This window comes from Mytilus galloprovincialis, unplaced genomic scaffold (assembly GCF_965363235.1).
Source record: "Mytilus galloprovincialis unplaced genomic scaffold, xbMytGall1.hap1.1 HAP1_SCAFFOLD_173, whole genome shotgun sequence".
NCBI lineage: Eukaryota > Metazoa > Mollusca > Bivalvia > Mytilida > Mytilidae > Mytilus > Mytilus galloprovincialis.
In genome coordinates this window covers 1-25,367 of record NW_027468102.1, presented here as the reverse complement: position 1 = coordinate 25,367, position 25,367 = coordinate 1, and the positions used below count along the sequence as shown (strand labels likewise).

General features: G+C 36.2%; 19 non-coding genes across 19 annotated transcripts; all 19 read left to right on the top strand.

Moving 5' to 3' along the window:
- The first annotated feature begins 730 nt into the window (after nt 1-730).
- On the top strand, nt 731-894 carry LOC143060864 (U1 spliceosomal RNA). Its single transcript, XR_012974135.1, has one exon. It is a non-coding gene; the product is annotated as a U1 spliceosomal RNA (small nuclear RNA).
- A 1,155-nt stretch (nt 895-2,049) lies between these two features.
- On the top strand, nt 2,050-2,213 carry LOC143060863 (U1 spliceosomal RNA). The gene has a single exon (XR_012974134.1). It is a non-coding gene; the product is annotated as a U1 spliceosomal RNA (small nuclear RNA).
- Nucleotides 2,214-3,368: 1,155 nt separating this feature from the next.
- Nucleotides 3,369-3,532, top strand: LOC143060861 (U1 spliceosomal RNA). Its single transcript, XR_012974132.1, has one exon. It is a non-coding gene; the product is annotated as a U1 spliceosomal RNA (small nuclear RNA).
- A 1,155-nt stretch (nt 3,533-4,687) lies between these two features.
- Nucleotides 4,688-4,851, top strand: LOC143060860 (U1 spliceosomal RNA). Its single transcript, XR_012974131.1, has one exon. It is a non-coding gene; the product is annotated as a U1 spliceosomal RNA (small nuclear RNA).
- Nucleotides 4,852-6,006: 1,155 nt separating this feature from the next.
- LOC143060884 (U1 spliceosomal RNA) lies at nt 6,007-6,170 on the top strand. The gene has a single exon (XR_012974154.1). It is a non-coding gene; the product is annotated as a U1 spliceosomal RNA (small nuclear RNA).
- A 1,155-nt stretch (nt 6,171-7,325) lies between these two features.
- Nucleotides 7,326-7,489, top strand: LOC143060859 (U1 spliceosomal RNA). Its single transcript, XR_012974130.1, has one exon. It is a non-coding gene; the product is annotated as a U1 spliceosomal RNA (small nuclear RNA).
- Nucleotides 7,490-8,644: 1,155 nt separating this feature from the next.
- Nucleotides 8,645-8,808, top strand: LOC143060858 (U1 spliceosomal RNA). The gene has a single exon (XR_012974129.1). It is a non-coding gene; the product is annotated as a U1 spliceosomal RNA (small nuclear RNA).
- A 1,155-nt stretch (nt 8,809-9,963) lies between these two features.
- On the top strand, nt 9,964-10,127 carry LOC143060857 (U1 spliceosomal RNA). Its single transcript, XR_012974128.1, has one exon. It is a non-coding gene; the product is annotated as a U1 spliceosomal RNA (small nuclear RNA).
- A 1,155-nt stretch (nt 10,128-11,282) lies between these two features.
- On the top strand, nt 11,283-11,446 carry LOC143060856 (U1 spliceosomal RNA). The gene has a single exon (XR_012974127.1). It is a non-coding gene; the product is annotated as a U1 spliceosomal RNA (small nuclear RNA).
- Nucleotides 11,447-12,601: 1,155 nt separating this feature from the next.
- LOC143060855 (U1 spliceosomal RNA) lies at nt 12,602-12,765 on the top strand. Its single transcript, XR_012974126.1, has one exon. It is a non-coding gene; the product is annotated as a U1 spliceosomal RNA (small nuclear RNA).
- Nucleotides 12,766-13,920: 1,155 nt separating this feature from the next.
- On the top strand, nt 13,921-14,084 carry LOC143060854 (U1 spliceosomal RNA). Its single transcript, XR_012974125.1, has one exon. It is a non-coding gene; the product is annotated as a U1 spliceosomal RNA (small nuclear RNA).
- Nucleotides 14,085-15,239: 1,155 nt separating this feature from the next.
- On the top strand, nt 15,240-15,403 carry LOC143060853 (U1 spliceosomal RNA). Its single transcript, XR_012974124.1, has one exon. It is a non-coding gene; the product is annotated as a U1 spliceosomal RNA (small nuclear RNA).
- Nucleotides 15,404-16,558: 1,155 nt separating this feature from the next.
- On the top strand, nt 16,559-16,722 carry LOC143060851 (U1 spliceosomal RNA). Its single transcript, XR_012974123.1, has one exon. It is a non-coding gene; the product is annotated as a U1 spliceosomal RNA (small nuclear RNA).
- Nucleotides 16,723-17,877: 1,155 nt separating this feature from the next.
- LOC143060888 (U1 spliceosomal RNA) lies at nt 17,878-18,041 on the top strand. The gene has a single exon (XR_012974157.1). It is a non-coding gene; the product is annotated as a U1 spliceosomal RNA (small nuclear RNA).
- Nucleotides 18,042-19,196: 1,155 nt separating this feature from the next.
- LOC143060885 (U1 spliceosomal RNA) lies at nt 19,197-19,360 on the top strand. Its single transcript, XR_012974155.1, has one exon. It is a non-coding gene; the product is annotated as a U1 spliceosomal RNA (small nuclear RNA).
- A 1,155-nt stretch (nt 19,361-20,515) lies between these two features.
- On the top strand, nt 20,516-20,678 carry LOC143060883 (U1 spliceosomal RNA). Its single transcript, XR_012974153.1, has one exon. It is a non-coding gene; the product is annotated as a U1 spliceosomal RNA (small nuclear RNA).
- Nucleotides 20,679-21,833: 1,155 nt separating this feature from the next.
- LOC143060874 (U1 spliceosomal RNA) lies at nt 21,834-21,997 on the top strand. The gene has a single exon (XR_012974144.1). It is a non-coding gene; the product is annotated as a U1 spliceosomal RNA (small nuclear RNA).
- A 1,156-nt stretch (nt 21,998-23,153) lies between these two features.
- Nucleotides 23,154-23,317, top strand: LOC143060862 (U1 spliceosomal RNA). The gene has a single exon (XR_012974133.1). It is a non-coding gene; the product is annotated as a U1 spliceosomal RNA (small nuclear RNA).
- Nucleotides 23,318-24,472: 1,155 nt separating this feature from the next.
- On the top strand, nt 24,473-24,636 carry LOC143060850 (U1 spliceosomal RNA). The gene has a single exon (XR_012974122.1). It is a non-coding gene; the product is annotated as a U1 spliceosomal RNA (small nuclear RNA).
- Nucleotides 24,637-25,367: the final 731 nt, after the last annotated feature.

Here is a 25,367-nt window from a genome sequence, read left to right as displayed (position 1 = left end):
TTGGCAAAATATTGTTTCTATTTGAAATAATATGAAATTCAACTATACCGGCATTTTATGAAAAGTAATGCCGTATTTTCTTTTCCTTGCTATACTGAAAAGCGGAAACTGCATGTGCAGCACGGACGGATTCAAGAAATAATCTCGCTACGCTACCTTTGTCGCCCTCCTTTATCAATTTCAAACGCAAATGATTGCTTTGCCGTCGATTTTTTCCCCGCACCAAATCGAATGAATTTAGATTTTAAAATTTTGCGCGTACACTGTAAACATGGTAACTGGTTTTCTAGTGAATTCGAAACAGAAGCAAACAGTGTTGTATGAACGGAAGGCAGTTACGAAATTAAAGCGAAGAAAGAGGGAAAAACAATAATGTTGGGTTTTTTTTGGTTTTTTTTTATTGCGGAGGAGTGAATTTTAAACAATTATTGATATTCCGTGTGAAAGCATCATGGCGATCTGAACGTACATAGTACGTTTTTAATCAACAGAGTTATCCTACTTTATTTGGCCCCTTTCAACAAATCGTCCTTAAAAAGTGTCCCGATTTTTGATACACCAACGCGTTTCAATGAGATCAGTGGAAGGAGGCAAATGTCCCTCGATGCGAAGTCAAATTGTTTTATTGTATGTTTTAAAATGATATATCGGCTGACTATAATATGTTCGAATACCTCTTTATAAAGTTACTCTTGATTTACTCAAATGGACAAATGTCAGATATCCAAGCATACTTACCTGGTACAGGGAGCACCGTGATCAAAAAGGCGGTCTCCCCAGGTCGAGGCCTTTCCATTGCACTCCGGTTAGGCTGAAGCCTGCGATTGCCCCAAATGTGGGCAACTCGGGTACGCAATTTTTTAGTGTGGGGGACTGCGTTCGCGCTATCCCCTGTTATTCAATCAAATGTAAAGAAAAGTTCCCAATAAATACAAAACTTGATACTGTTGTTAAACTTTATCTTAAGTACGCTGAGACTGTTCAGGATTTGCGTAAATTGTAATCGCCAACCGGTTTTCCATCCTTTTGTTTCATTTCATTTCATTGTTTTTCTTCAATTTGAGTAGACGATAAAAAGAAGCAAATAAATTTCTCAGTCAGACAACTTGGTTTCTACACTCCAAAAAAGTAAGTTGGGTTTTTTTTTTTTTCTTTTAAATTATTATCTCGTAATCCGTAAATTTCAAGTTTTGCCGTAAATTTCAAGTTTGCCTCTCCGTTTAAGTCACATTAAAAAAAATCCGCTTATTTGAAGTAAAAACTATAAACTGAGTTTGGAAGCTTATTCATTTTGCTTTACGATGAAAACTAGATTTTGGTTGGCAAAATATTGTTTCTATTTGAAATAATATGAAATTCAACTATACCGGCATTTTATGAAAAGTAATGCCGTATTTTCTTTTCCTTGCTATACTGAAAAGCGGAAACTGCATGTGCAGCACGGACGGATTCAAGAAATAATCTCGCTACGCTACCTTTGTCGCCCTCCTTTATCAATTTCAAACGCAAATGATTGCTTTGCCGTCGATTTTTTCCCCGCACCAAATCGAATGAATTTAGATTTTAAAATTTTGCGCGTACACTGTAAACATGGTAACTGGTTTTCTAGTGAATTCGAAACAGAAGCAAACAGTGTTGTATGAACGGAAGGCAGTTACGAAATTAAAGCGAAGAAAGAGGGAAAAACAATAATGTTGGGTTTTTTTTGGTTTTTTTTTATTGCGGAGGAGTGAATTTTAAACAATTATTGATATTCCGTGTGAAAGCATCATGGCGATCTGAACGTACATAGTACGTTTTTAATCAACAGAGTTATCCTACTTTATTTGGCCCCTTTCAACAAATCGTCCTTAAAAAGTGTCCCGATTTTTGATACACCAACGCGTTTCAATGAGATCAGTGGAAGGAGGCAAATGTCCCTCGATGCGAAGTCAAATTGTTTTATTGTATGTTTTAAAATGATATATCGGCTGACTATAATATGTTCGAATACCTCTTTATAAAGTTACTCTTGATTTACTCAAATGGACAAATGTCAGATATCCAAGCATACTTACCTGGTACAGGGAGCACCGTGATCAAAAAGGCGGTCTCCCCAGGTCGAGGCCTTTCCATTGCACTCCGGTTAGGCTGAAGCCTGCGATTGCCCCAAATGTGGGCAACTCGGGTACGCAATTTTTTAGTGTGGGGGACTGCGTTCGCGCTATCCCCTGTTATTCAATCAAATGTAAAGAAAAGTTCCCAATAAATACAAAACTTGATACTGTTGTTAAACTTTATCTTAAGTACGCTGAGACTGTTCAGGATTTGCGTAAATTGTAATCGCCAACCGGTTTTCCATCCTTTTGTTTCATTTCATTTCATTGTTTTTCTTCAATTTGAGTAGACGATAAAAAGAAGCAAATAAATTTCTCAGTCAGACAACTTGGTTTCTACACTCCAAAAAAGTAAGTTGGGTTTTTTTTTTTTTCTTTTAAATTATTATCTCGTAATCCGTAAATTTCAAGTTTTGCCGTAAATTTCAAGTTTGCCTCTCCGTTTAAGTCACATTAAAAAAAATCCGCTTATTTGAAGTAAAAACTATAAACTGAGTTTGGAAGCTTATTCATTTTGCTTTACGATGAAAACTAGATTTTGGTTGGCAAAATATTGTTTCTATTTGAAATAATATGAAATTCAACTATACCGGCATTTTATGAAAAGTAATGCCGTATTTTCTTTTCCTTGCTATACTGAAAAGCGGAAACTGCATGTGCAGCACGGACGGATTCAAGAAATAATCTCGCTACGCTACCTTTGTCGCCCTCCTTTATCAATTTCAAACGCAAATGATTGCTTTGCCGTCGATTTTTTCCCCGCACCAAATCGAATGAATTTAGATTTTAAAATTTTGCGCGTACACTGTAAACATGGTAACTGGTTTTCTAGTGAATTCGAAACAGAAGCAAACAGTGTTGTATGAACGGAAGGCAGTTACGAAATTAAAGCGAAGAAAGAGGGAAAAACAATAATGTTGGGTTTTTTTTGGTTTTTTTTTATTGCGGAGGAGTGAATTTTAAACAATTATTGATATTCCGTGTGAAAGCATCATGGCGATCTGAACGTACATAGTACGTTTTTAATCAACAGAGTTATCCTACTTTATTTGGCCCCTTTCAACAAATCGTCCTTAAAAAGTGTCCCGATTTTTGATACACCAACGCGTTTCAATGAGATCAGTGGAAGGAGGCAAATGTCCCTCGATGCGAAGTCAAATTGTTTTATTGTATGTTTTAAAATGATATATCGGCTGACTATAATATGTTCGAATACCTCTTTATAAAGTTACTCTTGATTTACTCAAATGGACAAATGTCAGATATCCAAGCATACTTACCTGGTACAGGGAGCACCGTGATCAAAAAGGCGGTCTCCCCAGGTCGAGGCCTTTCCATTGCACTCCGGTTAGGCTGAAGCCTGCGATTGCCCCAAATGTGGGCAACTCGGGTACGCAATTTTTTAGTGTGGGGGACTGCGTTCGCGCTATCCCCTGTTATTCAATCAAATGTAAAGAAAAGTTCCCAATAAATACAAAACTTGATACTGTTGTTAAACTTTATCTTAAGTACGCTGAGACTGTTCAGGATTTGCGTAAATTGTAATCGCCAACCGGTTTTCCATCCTTTTGTTTCATTTCATTTCATTGTTTTTCTTCAATTTGAGTAGACGATAAAAAGAAGCAAATAAATTTCTCAGTCAGACAACTTGGTTTCTACACTCCAAAAAAGTAAGTTGGGTTTTTTTTTTTTTCTTTTAAATTATTATCTCGTAATCCGTAAATTTCAAGTTTTGCCGTAAATTTCAAGTTTGCCTCTCCGTTTAAGTCACATTAAAAAAAATCCGCTTATTTGAAGTAAAAACTATAAACTGAGTTTGGAAGCTTATTCATTTTGCTTTACGATGAAAACTAGATTTTGGTTGGCAAAATATTGTTTCTATTTGAAATAATATGAAATTCAACTATACCGGCATTTTATGAAAAGTAATGCCGTATTTTCTTTTCCTTGCTATACTGAAAAGCGGAAACTGCATGTGCAGCACGGACGGATTCAAGAAATAATCTCGCTACGCTACCTTTGTCGCCCTCCTTTATCAATTTCAAACGCAAATGATTGCTTTGCCGTCGATTTTTTCCCCGCACCAAATCGAATGAATTTAGATTTTAAAATTTTGCGCGTACACTGTAAACATGGTAACTGGTTTTCTAGTGAATTCGAAACAGAAGCAAACAGTGTTGTATGAACGGAAGGCAGTTACGAAATTAAAGCGAAGAAAGAGGGAAAAACAATAATGTTGGGTTTTTTTTGGTTTTTTTTTATTGCGGAGGAGTGAATTTTAAACAATTATTGATATTCCGTGTGAAAGCATCATGGCGATCTGAACGTACATAGTACGTTTTTAATCAACAGAGTTATCCTACTTTATTTGGCCCCTTTCAACAAATCGTCCTTAAAAAGTGTCCCGATTTTTGATACACCAACGCGTTTCAATGAGATCAGTGGAAGGAGGCAAATGTCCCTCGATGCGAAGTCAAATTGTTTTATTGTATGTTTTAAAATGATATATCGGCTGACTATAATATGTTCGAATACCTCTTTATAAAGTTACTCTTGATTTACTCAAATGGACAAATGTCAGATATCCAAGCATACTTACCTGGTACAGGGAGCACCGTGATCAAAAAGGCGGTCTCCCCAGGTCGAGGCCTTTCCATTGCACTCCGGTTAGGCTGAAGCCTGCGATTGCCCCAAATGTGGGCAACTCGGGTACGCAATTTTTTAGTGTGGGGGACTGCGTTCGCGCTATCCCCTGTTATTCAATCAAATGTAAAGAAAAGTTCCCAATAAATACAAAACTTGATACTGTTGTTAAACTTTATCTTAAGTACGCTGAGACTGTTCAGGATTTGCGTAAATTGTAATCGCCAACCGGTTTTCCATCCTTTTGTTTCATTTCATTTCATTGTTTTTCTTCAATTTGAGTAGACGATAAAAAGAAGCAAATAAATTTCTCAGTCAGACAACTTGGTTTCTACACTCCAAAAAAGTAAGTTGGGTTTTTTTTTTTTTCTTTTAAATTATTATCTCGTAATCCGTAAATTTCAAGTTTTGCCGTAAATTTCAAGTTTGCCTCTCCGTTTAAGTCACATTAAAAAAAATCCGCTTATTTGAAGTAAAAACTATAAACTGAGTTTGGAAGCTTATTCATTTTGCTTTACGATGAAAACTAGATTTTGGTTGGCAAAATATTGTTTCTATTTGAAATAATATGAAATTCAACTATACCGGCATTTTATGAAAAGTAATGCCGTATTTTCTTTTCCTTGCTATACTGAAAAGCGGAAACTGCATGTGCAGCACGGACGGATTCAAGAAATAATCTCGCTACGCTACCTTTGTCGCCCTCCTTTATCAATTTCAAACGCAAATGATTGCTTTGCCGTCGATTTTTTCCCCGCACCAAATCGAATGAATTTAGATTTTAAAATTTTGCGCGTACACTGTAAACATGGTAACTGGTTTTCTAGTGAATTCGAAACAGAAGCAAACAGTGTTGTATGAACGGAAGGCAGTTACGAAATTAAAGCGAAGAAAGAGGGAAAAACAATAATGTTGGGTTTTTTTTGGTTTTTTTTTATTGCGGAGGAGTGAATTTTAAACAATTATTGATATTCCGTGTGAAAGCATCATGGCGATCTGAACGTACATAGTACGTTTTTAATCAACAGAGTTATCCTACTTTATTTGGCCCCTTTCAACAAATCGTCCTTAAAAAGTGTCCCGATTTTTGATACACCAACGCGTTTCAATGAGATCAGTGGAAGGAGGCAAATGTCCCTCGATGCGAAGTCAAATTGTTTTATTGTATGTTTTAAAATGATATATCGGCTGACTATAATATGTTCGAATACCTCTTTATAAAGTTACTCTTGATTTACTCAAATGGACAAATGTCAGATATCCAAGCATACTTACCTGGTACAGGGAGCACCGTGATGAAAAAGGCGGTCTCCCCAGGTCGAGGCCTTTCCATTGCACTCCGGTTAGGCTGAAGCCTGCGATTGCCCCAAATGTGGGCAACTCGGGTACGCAATTTTTTAGTGTGGGGGACTGCGTTCGCGCTATCCCCTGTTATTCAATCAAATGTAAAGAAAAGTTCCCAATAAATACAAAACTTGATACTGTTGTTAAACTTTATCTTAAGTACGCTGAGACTGTTCAGGATTTGCGTAAATTGTAATCGCCAACCGGTTTTCCATCCTTTTGTTTCATTTCATTTCATTGTTTTTCTTCAATTTGAGTAGACGATAAAAAGAAGCAAATAAATTTCTCAGTCAGACAACTTGGTTTCTACACTCCAAAAAAGTAAGTTGGGTTTTTTTTTTTTTCTTTTAAATTATTATCTCGTAATCCGTAAATTTCAAGTTTTGCCGTAAATTTCAAGTTTGCCTCTCCGTTTAAGTCACATTAAAAAAAATCCGCTTATTTGAAGTAAAAACTATAAACTGAGTTTGGAAGCTTATTCATTTTGCTTTACGATGAAAACTAGATTTTGGTTGGCAAAATATTGTTTCTATTTGAAATAATATGAAATTCAACTATACCGGCATTTTATGAAAAGTAATGCCGTATTTTCTTTTCCTTGCTATACTGAAAAGCGGAAACTGCATGTGCAGCACGGACGGATTCAAGAAATAATCTCGCTACGCTACCTTTGTCGCCCTCCTTTATCAATTTCAAACGCAAATGATTGCTTTGCCGTCGATTTTTTCCCCGCACCAAATCGAATGAATTTAGATTTTAAAATTTTGCGCGTACACTGTAAACATGGTAACTGGTTTTCTAGTGAATTCGAAACAGAAGCAAACAGTGTTGTATGAACGGAAGGCAGTTACGAAATTAAAGCGAAGAAAGAGGGAAAAACAATAATGTTGGGTTTTTTTTGGTTTTTTTTTATTGCGGAGGAGTGAATTTTAAACAATTATTGATATTCCGTGTGAAAGCATCATGGCGATCTGAACGTACATAGTACGTTTTTAATCAACAGAGTTATCCTACTTTATTTGGCCCCTTTCAACAAATCGTCCTTAAAAAGTGTCCCGATTTTTGATACACCAACGCGTTTCAATGAGATCAGTGGAAGGAGGCAAATGTCCCTCGATGCGAAGTCAAATTGTTTTATTGTATGTTTTAAAATGATATATCGGCTGACTATAATATGTTCGAATACCTCTTTATAAAGTTACTCTTGATTTACTCAAATGGACAAATGTCAGATATCCAAGCATACTTACCTGGTACAGGGAGCACCGTGATCAAAAAGGCGGTCTCCCCAGGTCGAGGCCTTTCCATTGCACTCCGGTTAGGCTGAAGCCTGCGATTGCCCCAAATGTGGGCAACTCGGGTACGCAATTTTTTAGTGTGGGGGACTGCGTTCGCGCTATCCCCTGTTATTCAATCAAATGTAAAGAAAAGTTCCCAATAAATACAAAACTTGATACTGTTGTTAAACTTTATCTTAAGTACGCTGAGACTGTTCAGGATTTGCGTAAATTGTAATCGCCAACCGGTTTTCCATCCTTTTGTTTCATTTCATTTCATTGTTTTTCTTCAATTTGAGTAGACGATAAAAAGAAGCAAATAAATTTCTCAGTCAGACAACTTGGTTTCTACACTCCAAAAAAGTAAGTTGGGTTTTTTTTTTTTTCTTTTAAATTATTATCTCGTAATCCGTAAATTTCAAGTTTTGCCGTAAATTTCAAGTTTGCCTCTCCGTTTAAGTCACATTAAAAAAAATCCGCTTATTTGAAGTAAAAACTATAAACTGAGTTTGGAAGCTTATTCATTTTGCTTTACGATGAAAACTAGATTTTGGTTGGCAAAATATTGTTTCTATTTGAAATAATATGAAATTCAACTATACCGGCATTTTATGAAAAGTAATGCCGTATTTTCTTTTCCTTGCTATACTGAAAAGCGGAAACTGCATGTGCAGCACGGACGGATTCAAGAAATAATCTCGCTACGCTACCTTTGTCGCCCTCCTTTATCAATTTCAAACGCAAATGATTGCTTTGCCGTCGATTTTTTCCCCGCACCAAATCGAATGAATTTAGATTTTAAAATTTTGCGCGTACACTGTAAACATGGTAACTGGTTTTCTAGTGAATTCGAAACAGAAGCAAACAGTGTTGTATGAACGGAAGGCAGTTACGAAATTAAAGCGAAGAAAGAGGGAAAAACAATAATGTTGGGTTTTTTTTGGTTTTTTTTTATTGCGGAGGAGTGAATTTTAAACAATTATTGATATTCCGTGTGAAAGCATCATGGCGATCTGAACGTACATAGTACGTTTTTAATCAACAGAGTTATCCTACTTTATTTGGCCCCTTTCAACAAATCGTCCTTAAAAAGTGTCCCGATTTTTGATACACCAACGCGTTTCAATGAGATCAGTGGAAGGAGGCAAATGTCCCTCGATGCGAAGTCAAATTGTTTTATTGTATGTTTTAAAATGATATATCGGCTGACTATAATATGTTCGAATACCTCTTTATAAAGTTACTCTTGATTTACTCAAATGGACAAATGTCAGATATCCAAGCATACTTACCTGGTACAGGGAGCACCGTGATCAAAAAGGCGGTCTCCCCAGGTCGAGGCCTTTCCATTGCACTCCGGTTAGGCTGAAGCCTGCGATTGCCCCAAATGTGGGCAACTCGGGTACGCAATTTTTTAGTGTGGGGGACTGCGTTCGCGCTATCCCCTGTTATTCAATCAAATGTAAAGAAAAGTTCCCAATAAATACAAAACTTGATACTGTTGTTAAACTTTATCTTAAGTACGCTGAGACTGTTCAGGATTTGCGTAAATTGTAATCGCCAACCGGTTTTCCATCCTTTTGTTTCATTTCATTTCATTGTTTTTCTTCAATTTGAGTAGACGATAAAAAGAAGCAAATAAATTTCTCAGTCAGACAACTTGGTTTCTACACTCCAAAAAAGTAAGTTGGGTTTTTTTTTTTTTCTTTTAAATTATTATCTCGTAATCCGTAAATTTCAAGTTTTGCCGTAAATTTCAAGTTTGCCTCTCCGTTTAAGTCACATTAAAAAAAATCCGCTTATTTGAAGTAAAAACTATAAACTGAGTTTGGAAGCTTATTCATTTTGCTTTACGATGAAAACTAGATTTTGGTTGGCAAAATATTGTTTCTATTTGAAATAATATGAAATTCAACTATACCGGCATTTTATGAAAAGTAATGCCGTATTTTCTTTTCCTTGCTATACTGAAAAGCGGAAACTGCATGTGCAGCACGGACGGATTCAAGAAATAATCTCGCTACGCTACCTTTGTCGCCCTCCTTTATCAATTTCAAACGCAAATGATTGCTTTGCCGTCGATTTTTTCCCCGCACCAAATCGAATGAATTTAGATTTTAAAATTTTGCGCGTACACTGTAAACATGGTAACTGGTTTTCTAGTGAATTCGAAACAGAAGCAAACAGTGTTGTATGAACGGAAGGCAGTTACGAAATTAAAGCGAAGAAAGAGGGAAAAACAATAATGTTGGGTTTTTTTTGGTTTTTTTTTATTGCGGAGGAGTGAATTTTAAACAATTATTGATATTCCGTGTGAAAGCATCATGGCGATCTGAACGTACATAGTACGTTTTTAATCAACAGAGTTATCCTACTTTATTTGGCCCCTTTCAACAAATCGTCCTTAAAAAGTGTCCCGATTTTTGATACACCAACGCGTTTCAATGAGATCAGTGGAAGGAGGCAAATGTCCCTCGATGCGAAGTCAAATTGTTTTATTGTATGTTTTAAAATGATATATCGGCTGACTATAATATGTTCGAATACCTCTTTATAAAGTTACTCTTGATTTACTCAAATGGACAAATGTCAGATATCCAAGCATACTTACCTGGTACAGGGAGCACCGTGATCAAAAAGGCGGTCTCCCCAGGTCGAGGCCTTTCCATTGCACTCCGGTTAGGCTGAAGCCTGCGATTGCCCCAAATGTGGGCAACTCGGGTACGCAATTTTTTAGTGTGGGGGACTGCGTTCGCGCTATCCCCTGTTATTCAATCAAATGTAAAGAAAAGTTCCCAATAAATACAAAACTTGATACTGTTGTTAAACTTTATCTTAAGTACGCTGAGACTGTTCAGGATTTGCGTAAATTGTAATCGCCAACCGGTTTTCCATCCTTTTGTTTCATTTCATTTCATTGTTTTTCTTCAATTTGAGTAGACGATAAAAAGAAGCAAATAAATTTCTCAGTCAGACAACTTGGTTTCTACACTCCAAAAAAGTAAGTTGGGTTTTTTTTTTTTTCTTTTAAATTATTATCTCGTAATCCGTAAATTTCAAGTTTTGCCGTAAATTTCAAGTTTGCCTCTCCGTTTAAGTCACATTAAAAAAAATCCGCTTATTTGAAGTAAAAACTATAAACTGAGTTTGGAAGCTTATTCATTTTGCTTTACGATGAAAACTAGATTTTGGTTGGCAAAATATTGTTTCTATTTGAAATAATATGAAATTCAACTATACCGGCATTTTATGAAAAGTAATGCCGTATTTTCTTTTCCTTGCTATACTGAAAAGCGGAAACTGCATGTGCAGCACGGACGGATTCAAGAAATAATCTCGCTACGCTACCTTTGTCGCCCTCCTTTATCAATTTCAAACGCAAATGATTGCTTTGCCGTCGATTTTTTCCCCGCACCAAATCGAATGAATTTAGATTTTAAAATTTTGCGCGTACACTGTAAACATGGTAACTGGTTTTCTAGTGAATTCGAAACAGAAGCAAACAGTGTTGTATGAACGGAAGGCAGTTACGAAATTAAAGCGAAGAAAGAGGGAAAAACAATAATGTTGGGTTTTTTTTGGTTTTTTTTTATTGCGGAGGAGTGAATTTTAAACAATTATTGATATTCCGTGTGAAAGCATCATGGCGATCTGAACGTACATAGTACGTTTTTAATCAACAGAGTTATCCTACTTTATTTGGCCCCTTTCAACAAATCGTCCTTAAAAAGTGTCCCGATTTTTGATACACCAACGCGTTTCAATGAGATCAGTGGAAGGAGGCAAATGTCCCTCGATGCGAAGTCAAATTGTTTTATTGTATGTTTTAAAATGATATATCGGCTGACTATAATATGTTCGAATACCTCTTTATAAAGTTACTCTTGATTTACTCAAATGGACAAATGTCAGATATCCAAGCATACTTACCTGGTACAGGGAGCACCGTGATCAAAAAGGCGGTCTCCCCAGGTCGAGGCCTTTCCATTGCACTCCGGTTAGGCTGAAGCCTGCGATTGCCCCAAATGTGGGCAACTCGGGTACGCAATTTTTTAGTGTGGGGGACTGCGTTCGCGCTATCCCCTGTTATTCAATCAAATGTAAAGAAAAGTTCCCAATAAATACAAAACTTGATACTGTTGTTAAACTTTATCTTAAGTACGCTGAGACTGTTCAGGATTTGCGTAAATTGTAATCGCCAACCGGTTTTCCATCCTTTTGTTTCATTTCATTTCATTGTTTTTCTTCAATTTGAGTAGACGATAAAAAGAAGCAAATAAATTTCTCAGTCAGACAACTTGGTTTCTACACTCCAAAAAAGTAAGTTGGGTTTTTTTTTTTTTCTTTTAAATTATTATCTCGTAATCCGTAAATTTCAAGTTTTGCCGTAAATTTCAAGTTTGCCTCTCCGTTTAAGTCACATTAAAAAAAATCCGCTTATTTGAAGTAAAAACTATAAACTGAGTTTGGAAGCTTATTCATTTTGCTTTACGATGAAAACTAGATTTTGGTTGGCAAAATATTGTTTCTATTTGAAATAATATGAAATTCAACTATACCGGCATTTTATGAAAAGTAATGCCGTATTTTCTTTTCCTTGCTATACTGAAAAGCGGAAACTGCATGTGCAGCACGGACGGATTCAAGAAATAATCTCGCTACGCTACCTTTGTCGCCCTCCTTTATCAATTTCAAACGCAAATGATTGCTTTGCCGTCGATTTTTTCCCCGCACCAAATCGAATGAATTTAGATTTTAAAATTTTGCGCGTACACTGTAAACATGGTAACTGGTTTTCTAGTGAATTCGAAACAGAAGCAAACAGTGTTGTATGAACGGAAGGCAGTTACGAAATTAAAGCGAAGAAAGAGGGAAAAACAATAATGTTGGGTTTTTTTTGGTTTTTTTTTATTGCGGAGGAGTGAATTTTAAACAATTATTGATATTCCGTGTGAAAGCATCATGGCGATCTGAACGTACATAGTACGTTTTTAATCAACAGAGTTATCCTACTTTATTTGGCCCCTTTCAACAAATCGTCCTTAAAAAGTGTCCCGATTTTTGATACACCAACGCGTTTCAATGAGATCAGTGGAAGGAGGCAAATGTCCCTCGATGCGAAGTCAAATTGTTTTATTGTATGTTTTAAAATGATATATCGGCTGACTATAATATGTTCGAATACCTCTTTATAAAGTTACTCTTGATTTACTCAAATGGACAAATGTCAGATATCCAAGCATACTTACCTGGTACAGGGAGCACCGTGATCAAAAAGGCGGTCTCCCCAGGTCGAGGCCTTTCCATTGCACTCCGGTTAGGCTGAAGCCTGCGATTGCCCCAAATGTGGGCAACTCGGGTACGCAATTTTTTAGTGTGGGGGACTGCGTTCGCGCTATCCCCTGTTATTCAATCAAATGTAAAGAAAAGTTCCCAATAAATACAAAACTTGATACTGTTGTTAAACTTTATCTTAAGTACGCTGAGACTGTTCAGGATTTGCGTAAATTGTAATCGCCAACCGGTTTTCCATCCTTTTGTTTCATTTCATTTCATTGTTTTTCTTCAATTTGAGTAGACGATAAAAAGAAGCAAATAAATTTCTCAGTCAGACAACTTGGTTTCTACACTCCAAAAAAGTAAGTTGGGTTTTTTTTTTTTTCTTTTAAATTATTATCTCGTAATCCGTAAATTTCAAGTTTTGCCGTAAATTTCAAGTTTGCCTCTCCGTTTAAGTCACATTAAAAAAAATCCGCTTATTTGAAGTAAAAACTATAAACTGAGTTTGGAAGCTTATTCATTTTGCTTTACGATGAAAACTAGATTTTGGTTGGCAAAATATTGTTTCTATTTGAAATAATATGAAATTCAACTATACCGGCATTTTATGAAAAGTAATGCCGTATTTTCTTTTCCTTGCTATACTGAAAAGCGGAAACTGCATGTGCAGCACGGACGGATTCAAGAAATAATCTCGCTACGCTACCTTTGTCGCCCTCCTTTATCAATTTCAAACGCAAATGATTGCTTTGCCGTCGATTTTTTCCCCGCACCAAATCGAATGAATTTAGATTTTAAAATTTTGCGCGTACACTGTAAACATGGTAACTGGTTTTCTAGTGAATTCGAAACAGAAGCAAACAGTGTTGTATGAACGGAAGGCAGTTACGAAATTAAAGCGAAGAAAGAGGGAAAAACAATAATGTTGGGTTTTTTTTGGTTTTTTTTTATTGCGGAGGAGTGAATTTTAAACAATTATTGATATTCCGTGTGAAAGCATCATGGCGATCTGAACGTACATAGTACGTTTTTAATCAACAGAGTTATCCTACTTTATTTGGCCCCTTTCAACAAATCGTCCTTAAAAAGTGTCCCGATTTTTGATACACCAACGCGTTTCAATGAGATCAGTGGAAGGAGGCAAATGTCCCTCGATGCGAAGTCAAATTGTTTTATTGTATGTTTTAAAATGATATATCGGCTGACTATAATATGTTCGAATACCTCTTTATAAAGTTACTCTTGATTTACTCAAATGGACAAATGTCAGATATCCAAGCATACTTACCTGGTACAGGGAGCACCGTGATCAAAAAGGCGGTCTCCCCAGGTCGAGGCCTTTCCATTGCACTCCGGTTAGGCTGAAGCCTGCGATTGCCCCAAATGTGGGCAACTCGGGTACGCAATTTTTTAGTGTGGGGGACTGCGTTCGCGCTATCCCCTGTTATTCAATCAAATGTAAAGAAAAGTTCCCAATAAATACAAAACTTGATACTGTTGTTAAACTTTATCTTAAGTACGCTGAGACTGTTCAGGATTTGCGTAAATTGTAATCGCCAACCGGTTTTCCATCCTTTTGTTTCATTTCATTTCATTGTTTTTCTTCAATTTGAGTAGACGATAAAAAGAAGCAAATAAATTTCTCAGTCAGACAACTTGGTTTCTACACTCCAAAAAAGTAAGTTGGGTTTTTTTTTTTTTCTTTTAAATTATTATCTCGTAATCCGTAAATTTCAAGTTTTGCCGTAAATTTCAAGTTTGCCTCTCCGTTTAAGTCACATTAAAAAAAATCCGCTTATTTGAAGTAAAAACTATAAACTGAGTTTGGAAGCTTATTCATTTTGCTTTACGATGAAAACTAGATTTTGGTTGGCAAAATATTGTTTCTATTTGAAATAATATGAAATTCAACTATACCGGCATTTTATGAAAAGTAATGCCGTATTTTCTTTTCCTTGCTATACTGAAAAGCGGAAACTGCATGTGCAGCACGGACGGATTCAAGAAATAATCTCGCTACGCTACCTTTGTCGCCCTCCTTTATCAATTTCAAACGCAAATGATTGCTTTGCCGTCGATTTTTTCCCCGCACCAAATCGAATGAATTTAGATTTTAAAATTTTGCGCGTACACTGTAAACATGGTAACTGGTTTTCTAGTGAATTCGAAACAGAAGCAAACAGTGTTGTATGAACGGAAGGCAGTTACGAAATTAAAGCGAAGAAAGAGGGAAAAACAATAATGTTGGGTTTTTTTTGGTTTTTTTTTATTGCGGAGGAGTGAATTTTAAACAATTATTGATATTCCGTGTGAAAGCATCATGGCGATCTGAACGTACATAGTACGTTTTTAATCAACAGAGTTATCCTACTTTATTTGGCCCCTTTCAACAAATCGTCCTTAAAAAGTGTCCCGATTTTTGATACACCAACGCGTTTCAATGAGATCAGTGGAAGGAGGCAAATGTCCCTCGATGCGAAGTCAAATTGTTTTATTGTATGTTTTAAAATGATATATCGGCTGACTATAATATGTTCGAATACCTCTTTATAAAGTTACTCTTGATTTACTCAAATGGACAAATGTCAGATATCCAAGCATACTTACCTGGTACAGGGAGCACCGTGATCAAAAAGGCGGTCTCCCCAGGTCGAGGCCTTTCCATTGCACTCCGGTTAGGCTGAAGCCTGCGATTGCCCCAAATGTGGGCAACTCGGGTACGCAATTTTTTAGTGTGGGGGACTGCGTTCGCGCTATCCCCTGTTATTCAATCAAATGTAAAGAAAAGTTCCCAATAAATACAAAACTTGATACTGTTGTTAAACTTTATCTTAAGTACGCTGAGACTGTTCAGGATTTGCGTAAATTGTAATCGCCAACCGGTTTTCCATCCTTTTGTTTCATTTCATTTCATTGTTTTTCTTCAATTTGAGTAGACGATAAAAAGAAGCAAATAAATTTCTCAGTCAGACAACTTGGTTTCTACACTCCAAAAAAGTAAGTTGGGTTTTTTTTTTTTTCTTTTAAATTATTATCTCGTAATCCGTAAATTTCAAGTTTTGCCGTAAATTTCAAGTTTGCCTCTCCGTTTAAGTCACATTAAAAAAAATCCGCTTATTTGAAGTAAAAACTATAAACTGAGTTTGGAAGCTTATTCATTTTGCTTTACGATGAAAACTAGATTTTGGTTGGCAAAATATTGTTTCTATTTGAAATAATATGAAATTCAACTATACCGGCATTTTATGAAAAGTAATGCCGTATTTTCTTTTCCTTGCTATACTGAAAAGCGGAAACTGCATGTGCAGCACGGACGGATTCAAGAAATAATCTCGCTACGCTACCTTTGTCGCCCTCCTTTATCAATTTCAAACGCAAATGATTGCTTTGCCGTCGATTTTTTCCCCGCACCAAATCGAATGAATTTAGATTTTAAAATTTTGCGCGTACACTGTAAACATGGTAACTGGTTTTCTAGTGAATTCGAAACAGAAGCAAACAGTGTTGTATGAACGGAAGGCAGTTACGAAATTAAAGCGAAGAAAGAGGGAAAAACAATAATGTTGGGTTTTTTTTGGTTTTTTTTTATTGCGGAGGAGTGAATTTTAAACAATTATTGATATTCCGTGTGAAAGCATCATGGCGATCTGAACGTACATAGTACGTTTTTAATCAACAGAGTTATCCTACTTTATTTGGCCCCTTTCAACAAATCGTCCTTAAAAAGTGTCCCGATTTTTGATACACCAACGCGTTTCAATGAGATCAGTGGAAGGAGGCAAATGTCCCTCGATGCGAAGTCAAATTGTTTTATTGTATGTTTTAAAATGATATATCGGCTGACTATAATATGTTCGAATACCTCTTTATAAAGTTACTCTTGATTTACTCAAATGGACAAATGTCAGATATCCAAGCATACTTACCTGGTACAGGGAGCACCGTGATCAAAAAGGCGGTCTCCCCAGGTCGAGGCCTTTCCATTGCACTCCGGTTAGGCTGAAGCCTGCGATTGCCCCAAATGTGGGCAACTCGGGTACGCAATTTTTTAGTGTGGGGGACTGCGTTCGCGCTATCCCCTGTTATTCAATCAAATGTAAAGAAAAGTTCCCAATAAATACAAAACTTGATACTGTTGTTAAACTTTATCTTAAGTACGCTGAGACTGTTCAGGATTTGCGTAAATTGTAATCGCCAACCGGTTTTCCATCCTTTTGTTTCATTTCATTTCATTGTTTTTCTTCAATTTGAGTAGACGATAAAAAGAAGCAAATAAATTTCTCAGTCAGACAACTTGGTTTCTACACTCCAAAAAAGTAAGTTGGGTTTTTTTTTTTTTCTTTTAAATTATTATCTCGTAATCCGTAAATTTCAAGTTTTGCCGTAAATTTCAAGTTTGCCTCTCCGTTTAAGTCACATTAAAAAAAATCCGCTTATTTGAAGTAAAAACTATAAACTGAGTTTGGAAGCTTATTCATTTTGCTTTACGATGAAAACTAGATTTTGGTTGGCAAAATATTGTTTCTATTTGAAATAATATGAAATTCAACTATACCGGCATTTTATGAAAAGTAATGCCGTATTTTCTTTTCCTTGCTATACTGAAAAGCGGAAACTGCATGTGCAGCACGGACGGATTCAAGAAATAATCTCGCTACGCTACCTTTGTCGCCCTCCTTTATCAATTTCAAACGCAAATGATTGCTTTGCCGTCGATTTTTTCCCCGCACCAAATCGAATGAATTTAGATTTTAAAATTTTGCGCGTACACTGTAAACATGGTAACTGGTTTTCTAGTGAATTCGAAACAGAAGCAAACAGTGTTGTATGAACGGAAGGCAGTTACGAAATTAAAGCGAAGAAAGAGGGAAAAACAATAATGTTGGGTTTTTTTTGGTTTTTTTTTATTGCGGAGGAGTGAATTTTAAACAATTATTGATATTCCGTGTGAAAGCATCATGGCGATCTGAACGTACATAGTACGTTTTTAATCAACAGAGTTATCCTACTTTATTTGGCCCCTTTCAACAAATCGTCCTTAAAAAGTGTCCCGATTTTTGATACACCAACGCGTTTCAATGAGATCAGTGGAAGGAGGCAAATGTCCCTCGATGCGAAGTCAAATTGTTTTATTGTATGTTTTAAAATGATATATCGGCTGACTATAATATGTTCGAATACCTCTTTATAAAGTTACTCTTGATTTACTCAAATGGACAAATGTCAGATATCCAAGCATACTTACCTGGTACAGGGAGCACCGTGATCAAAAAGGCGGTCTCCCCAGGTCGAGGCCTTTCCATTGCACTCCGGTTAGGCTGAAGCCTGCGATTGCCCCAAATGTGGGCAACTCGGGTACGCAATTTTTTAGTGTGGGGGACTGCGTTCGCGCTATCCCCTGTTATTCAATCAAATGTAAAGAAAAGTTCCCAATAAATACAAAACTTGATACTGTTGTTAAACTTTATCTTAAGTACGCTGAGACTGTTCAGGATTTGCGTAAATTGTAATCGCCAACCGGTTTTCCATCCTTTTGTTTCATTTCATTTCATTGTTTTTCTTCAATTTGAGTAGACGATAAAAAGAAGCAAATAAATTTCTCAGTCAGACAACTTGGTTTCTACACTCCAAAAAAGTAAGTTGGGTTTTTTTTTTTTTCTTTTAAATTATTATCTCGTAATCCGTAAATTTCAAGTTTTGCCGTAAATTTCAAGTTTGCCTCTCCGTTTAAGTCACATTAAAAAAAATCCGCTTATTTGAAGTAAAAACTATAAACTGAGTTTGGAAGCTTATTCATTTTGCTTTACGATGAAAACTAGATTTTGGTTGGCAAAATATTGTTTCTATTTGAAATAATATGAAATTCAACTATACCGGCATTTTATGAAAAGTAATGCCGTATTTTCTTTTCCTTGCTATACTGAAAAGCGGAAACTGCATGTGCAGCACGGACGGATTCAAGAAATAATCTCGCTACGCTACCTTTGTCGCCCTCCTTTATCAATTTCAAACGCAAATGATTGCTTTGCCGTCGATTTTTTCCCCGCACCAAATCGAATGAATTTAGATTTTAAAATTTTGCGCGTACACTGTAAACATGGTAACTGGTTTTCTAGTGAATTCGAAACAGAAGCAAACAGTGTTGTATGAACGGAAGGCAGTTACGAAATTAAAGCGAAGAAAGAGGGAAAAACAATAATGTTGGGTTTTTTTTGGTTTTTTTTTATTGCGGAGGAGTGAATTTTAAACAATTATTGATATTCCGTGTGAAAGCATCATGGCGATCTGAACGTACATAGTACGTTTTTAATCAACAGAGTTATCCTACTTTATTTGGCCCCTTTCAACAAATCGTCCTTAAAAAGTGTCCCGATTTTTGATACACCAACGCGTTTCAATGAGATCAGTGGAAGGAGGCAAATGTCCCTCGATGCGAAGTCAAATTGTTTTATTGTATGTTTTAAAATGATATATCGGCTGACTATAATATGTTCGAATACCTCTTTATAAAGTTACTCTTGATTTACTCAAATGGACAAATGTCAGATATCCAAGCATACTTACCTGGTACAGGGAGCACCGTGATCAAAAAGGCGGTCTCCCCAGGTCGAGGCCTTTCCATTGCACTCCGGTTAGGCTGAAGCCTGCGATTGCCCCAAATGTGGGCAACTCGGGTACGCAATTTTTTAGTGTGGGGGACTGCGTTCGCGCTATCCCCTGTTATTCAATCAAATGTAAAGAAAAGTTCCCAATAAATACAAAACTTGATACTGTTGTTAAACTTTATCTTAAGTACGCTGAGACTGTTCAGGATTTGCGTAAATTGTAATCGCCAACCGGTTTTCCATCCTTTTGTTTCATTTCATTTCATTGTTTTTCTTCAATTTGAGTAGACGATAAAAAGAAGCAAATAAATTTCTCAGTCAGACAACTTGGTTTCTACACTCCAAAAAAGTAAGTTGGGTTTTTTTTTTTTTCTTTTAAATTATTATCTCGTAATCCGTAAATTTCAAGTTTTGCCGTAAATTTCAAGTTTGCCTCTCCGTTTAAGTCACATTAAAAAAAATCCGCTTATTTGAAGTAAAAACTATAAACTGAGTTTGGAAGCTTATTCATTTTGCTTTACGATGAAAACTAGATTTTGGTTGGCAAAATATTGTTTCTATTTGAAATAATATGAAATTCAACTATACCGGCATTTTATGAAAAGTAATGCCGTATTTTCTTTTCCTTGCTATACTGAAAAGCGGAAACTGCATGTGCAGCACGGACGGATTCAAGAAATAATCTCGCTACGCTACCTTTGTCGCCCTCCTTTATCAATTTCAAACGCAAATGATTGCTTTGCCGTCGATTTTTTCCCCGCACCAAATCGAATGAATTTAGATTTTAAAATTTTGCGCGTACACTGTAAACATGGTAACTGGTTTTCTAGTGAATTCGAAACAGAAGCAAACAGTGTTGTATGAACGGAAGGCAGTTACGAAATTAAAGCGAAGAAAGAGGGAAAAACAATAATGTTGGGTTTTTTTTGGTTTTTTTTTATTGCGGAGGAGTGAATTTTAAACAATTATTGATATTCCGTGTGAAAGCATCATGGCGATCTGAACGTACATAGTACGTTTTTAATCAACAGAGTTATCCTACTTTATTTGGCCCCTTTCAACAAATCGTCCTTAAAAAGTGTCCCGATTTTTGATACACCAACGCGTTTCAATGAGATCAGTGGAAGGAGGCAAATGTCCCTCGATGCGAAGTCAAATTGTTTTATTGTATGTTTTAAAATGATATATCGGCTGACTATAATATGTTCGAATACCTCTTTATAAAGTTACTCTTGATTTACTCAAATGGACAAATGTCAGATATCCAAGCATACTTACCTGGTACAGGGAGCACCGTGATCAAAAAGGCGGTCTCCCCAGGTCGAGGCCTTTCCATTGCACTCCGGTTAGGCTGAAGCCTGCGATTGCCCCAAATGTGGGCAACTCGGGTACGCAATTTTTTAGTGTGGGGACTGCGTTCGCGCTATCCCCTGTTATTCAATCAAATGTAAAGAAAAGTTCCCAATAAATACAAAACTTGATACTGTTGTTAAACTTTATCTTAAGTACGCTGAGACTGTTCAGGATTTGCGTAAATTGTAATCGCCAACCGGTTTTCCATCCTTTTGTTTCATTTCATTTCATTGTTTTTCTTCAATTTGAGTAGACGATAAAAAGAAGCAAATAAATTTCTCAGTCAGACAACTTGGTTTCTACACTCCAAAAAAGTAAGTTGGGTTTTTTTTTTTTTCTTTTAAATTATTATCTCGTAATCCGTAAATTTCAAGTTTTGCCGTAAATTTCAAGTTTGCCTCTCCGTTTAAGTCACATTAAAAAAAATCCGCTTATTTGAAGTAAAAACTATAAACTGAGTTTGGAAGCTTATTCATTTTGCTTTACGATGAAAACTAGATTTTGGTTGGCAAAATATTGTTTCTATTTGAAATAATATGAAATTCAACTATACCGGCATTTTATGAAAAGTAATGCCGTATTTTCTTTTCCTTGCTATACTGAAAAGCGGAAACTGCATGTGCAGCACGGACGGATTCAAGAAATAATCTCGCTACGCTACCTTTGTCGCCCTCCTTTATCAATTTCAAACGCAAATGATTGCTTTGCCGTCGATTTTTTCCCCGCACCAAATCGAATGAATTTAGATTTTAAAATTTTGCGCGTACACTGTAAACATGGTAACTGGTTTTCTAGTGAATTCGAAACAGAAGCAAACAGTGTTGTATGAACGGAAGGCAGTTACGAAATTAAAGCGAAGAAAGAGGGAAAAACAATAATGTTGGGTTTTTTTTGGTTTTTTTTTATTGCGGAGGAGTGAATTTTAAACAATTATTGATATTCCGTGTGAAAGCATCATGGCGATCTGAACGTACATAGTACGTTTTTAATCAACAGAGTTATCCTACTTTATTTGGCCCCTTTCAACAAATCGTCCTTAAAAAGTGTCCCGATTTTTGATACACCAACGCGTTTCAATGAGATCAGTGGAAGGAGGCAAATGTCCCTCGATGCGAAGTCAAATTGTTTTATTGTATGTTTTAAAATGATATATCGGCTGACTATAATATGTTCGAATACCTCTTTATAAAGTTACTCTTGATTTACTCAAATGGACAAATGTCAGATATCCAAGCATACTTACCTGGTACAGGGAGCACCGTGATCAAAAAGGCGGTCTCCCCAGGTCGAGGCCTTTCCATTGCACTCCGGTTAGGCTGAAGCCTGCGATTGCCCCAAATGTGGGCAACTCGGGTACGCAATTTTTTAGTGTGGGGGACTGCGTTCGCGCTATCCCCTGTTATTCAATCAAATGTAAAGAAAAGTTCCCAATAAATACAAAACTTGATACTGTTGTTAAACTTTATCTTAAGTACGCTGAGACTGTTCAGGATTTGCGTAAATTGTAATCGCCAACCGGTTTTCCATCCTTTTGTTTCATTTCATTTCATTGTTTTTCTTCAATTTGAGTAGACGATAAAAAGAAGCAAATAAATTTCTCAGTCAGACAACTTGGTTTCTACACTCCAAAAAAGTAAGTTGGGTTTTTTTTTTTTTCTTTTAAATTATTATCTCGTAATCCGTAAATTTCAAGTTTTGCCGTAAATTTCAAGTTTGCCTCTCGTTTAAGTCACATTAAAAAAAATCCGCTTATTTGAAGTAAAAACTATAAACTGAGTTTGGAAGCTTATTCATTTTGCTTTACGATGAAAACTAGATTTTGGTTGGCAAAATATTGTTTCTATTTGAAATAATATGAAATTCAACTATACCGGCATTTTATGAAAAGTAATGCCGTATTTTCTTTTCCTTGCTATACTGAAAAGCGGAAACTGCATGTGCAGCACGGACGGATTCAAGAAATAATCTCGCTACGCTACCTTTGTCGCCCTCCTTTATCAATTTCAAACGCAAATGATTGCTTTGCCGTCGATTTTTTCCCCGCACCAAATCGAATGAATTTAGATTTTAAAATTTTGCGCGTACACTGTAAACATGGTAACTGGTTTTCTAGTGAATTCGAAACAGAAGCAAACAGTGTTGTATGAACGGAAGGCAGTTACGAAATTAAAGCGAAGAAAGAGGGAAAAACAATAATGTTGGGTTTTTTTTTGGTTTTTTTTTATTGCGGAGGAGTGAATTTTAAACAATTATTGATATTCCGTGTGAAAGCATCATGGCGATCTGAACGTACATAGTACGTTTTTAATCAACAGAGTTATCCTACTTTATTTGGCCCCTTTCAACAAATCGTCCTTAAAAAGTGTCCCGATTTTTTGATACACCAACGCGTTTCAATGAGATCAGTGGAAGGAGGCAAATGTCCCTCGATGCGAAGTCAAATTGTTTTATTGTATGTTTTAAAATGATATATCGGCTGACTATAATATGTTCGAATACCTCTTTATAAAGTTACTCTTGATTTACTCAAATGGACAAATGTCAGATATCCAAGCATACTTACCTGGTACAGGGAGCACCGTGATCAAAAAGGCGGTCTCCCCAGGTCGAGGCCTTTCCATTGCACTCCGGTTAGGCTGAAGCCTGCGATTGCCCCAAATGTGGGCAACTCGGGTACGCAATTTTTTAGTGTGGGGGACTGCGTTCGCGCTATCCCCTGTTATTCAATCAAATGTAAAGAAAAGTTCCCAATAAATACAAAACTTGATACTGTTGTTAAACTTTATCTTAAGTACGCTGAGACTGTTCAGGATTTGCGTAAATTGTAATCGCCAACCGGTTTTCCATCCTTTTGTTTCATTTCATTTCATTGTTTTTCTTCAATTTGAGTAGACGATAAAAAGAAGCAAATAAATTTCTCAGTCAGACAACTTGGTTTCTACACTCCAAAAAAGTAAGTTGGGTTTTTTTTTTTTTCTTTTAAATTATTATCTCGTAATCCGTAAATTTCAAGTTTTGCCGTAAATTTCAAGTTTGCCTCTCCGTTTAAGTCACATTAAAAAAAATCCGCTTATTTGAAGTAAAAACTATAAACTGAGTTTGGAAGCTTATTCATTTTGCTTTACGATGAAAACTAGATTTTGGTTGGCAAAATATTGTTTCTATTTGAAATAATATGAAATTCAACTATACCGGCATTTTATGAAAAGTAATGCCGTATTTTCTTTTCCTTGCTATACTGAAAAGCGGAAACTGCATGTGCAGCACGGACGGATTCAAGAAATAATCTCGCTACGCTACCTTTGTCGCCCTCCTTTATCAATTTCAAACGCAAATGATTGCTTTGCCGTCGATTTTTTCCCCGCACCAAATCGAATGAATTTAGATTTTAAAATTTTGCGCGTACACTGTAAACATGGTAACTGGTTTTCTAGTGAATTCGAAACAGAAGCAAACAGTGTTGTATGAACGGAAGGCAGTTACGAAATTAAAGCGAAGAAAGAGGGAAAAACAATAATGTTGGGTTTTTTTTGGTTTTTTTTTATTGCGGAGGAGTGAATTTTAAACAATTATTGATATTCCGTGTGAAAGCATCATGGCGATCTGAACGTACATAGTACGTTTTTAATCAACAGAGTTATCCTACTTTATTTGGCCCCTTTCAACAAATCGTCCTTAAAAAGTGTCCCGATTTTTGATACACCAACGCGTTTCAATGAGATCAGTGGAAGGAGGCAAATGTCCCTCGATGCGAAGTCAAATTGTTTTATTGTATGTTTTAAAATGATATATCGGCTGACTATAATATGTTCGAATACCTCTTTATAAAGTTACTCTTGATTTACTCAAATGGACAAATGTCAGATATCCAAGCATACTTACCTGGTACAGGGAGCACCGTGATCAAAAAGGCGGTCTCCCCAGGTCGAGGCCTTTCCATTGCACTCCGGTTAGGCTGAAGCCTGCGATTGCCCCAAATGTGGGCAACTCGGGTACGCAATTTTTTAGTGTGGGGGACTGCGTTCGCGCTATCCCCTGTTATTCAATCAAATGTAAAGAAAAGTTCCCAATAAATACAAAACTTGATACTGTTGTTAAACTTTATCTTAAGTACGCTGAGACTGTTCAGGATTTGCGTAAATTGTAATCGCCAACCGGTTTTCCATCCTTTTGTTTCATTTCATTTCATTGTTTTTCTTCAATTTGAGTAGACGATAAAAAGAAGCAAATAAATTTCTCAGTCAGACAACTTGGTTTCTACACTCCAAAAAAGTAAGTTGGGTTTTTTTTTTTTTCTTTTAAATTATTATCTCGTAATCCGTAAATTTCAAGTTTTGCCGTAAATTTCAAGTTTGCCTCTCCGTTTAAGTCACATTAAAAAAAATCCGCTTATTTGAAGTAAAAACTATAAACTGAGTTTGGAAGCTTATTCATTTTGCTTTACGATGAAAACTAGATTTTGGTTGGCAAAATATTGTTTTCTATTTGAAATAATATGAAATTCAACTATACCGGCATTTTATGAAAAGTAATGCCGTATTTTCTTTTCCTTGCTATACTGAAAAGCGGAAACTGCATGTGCAGCACGGACGGATTCAAGAAATAATCTCGCTACGCTACCTTTGTCGCCCTCCTTTATCAATTTCAAACGCAAATGATTGCTTTGCCGTCGATTTTTTCCCCGCACCAAATCGAATGAATTTAGATTTTAAAATTTTGCGCGTACACTGTAAACATGGTAACTGGTTTCTAGTGAATTCGAAACAGAA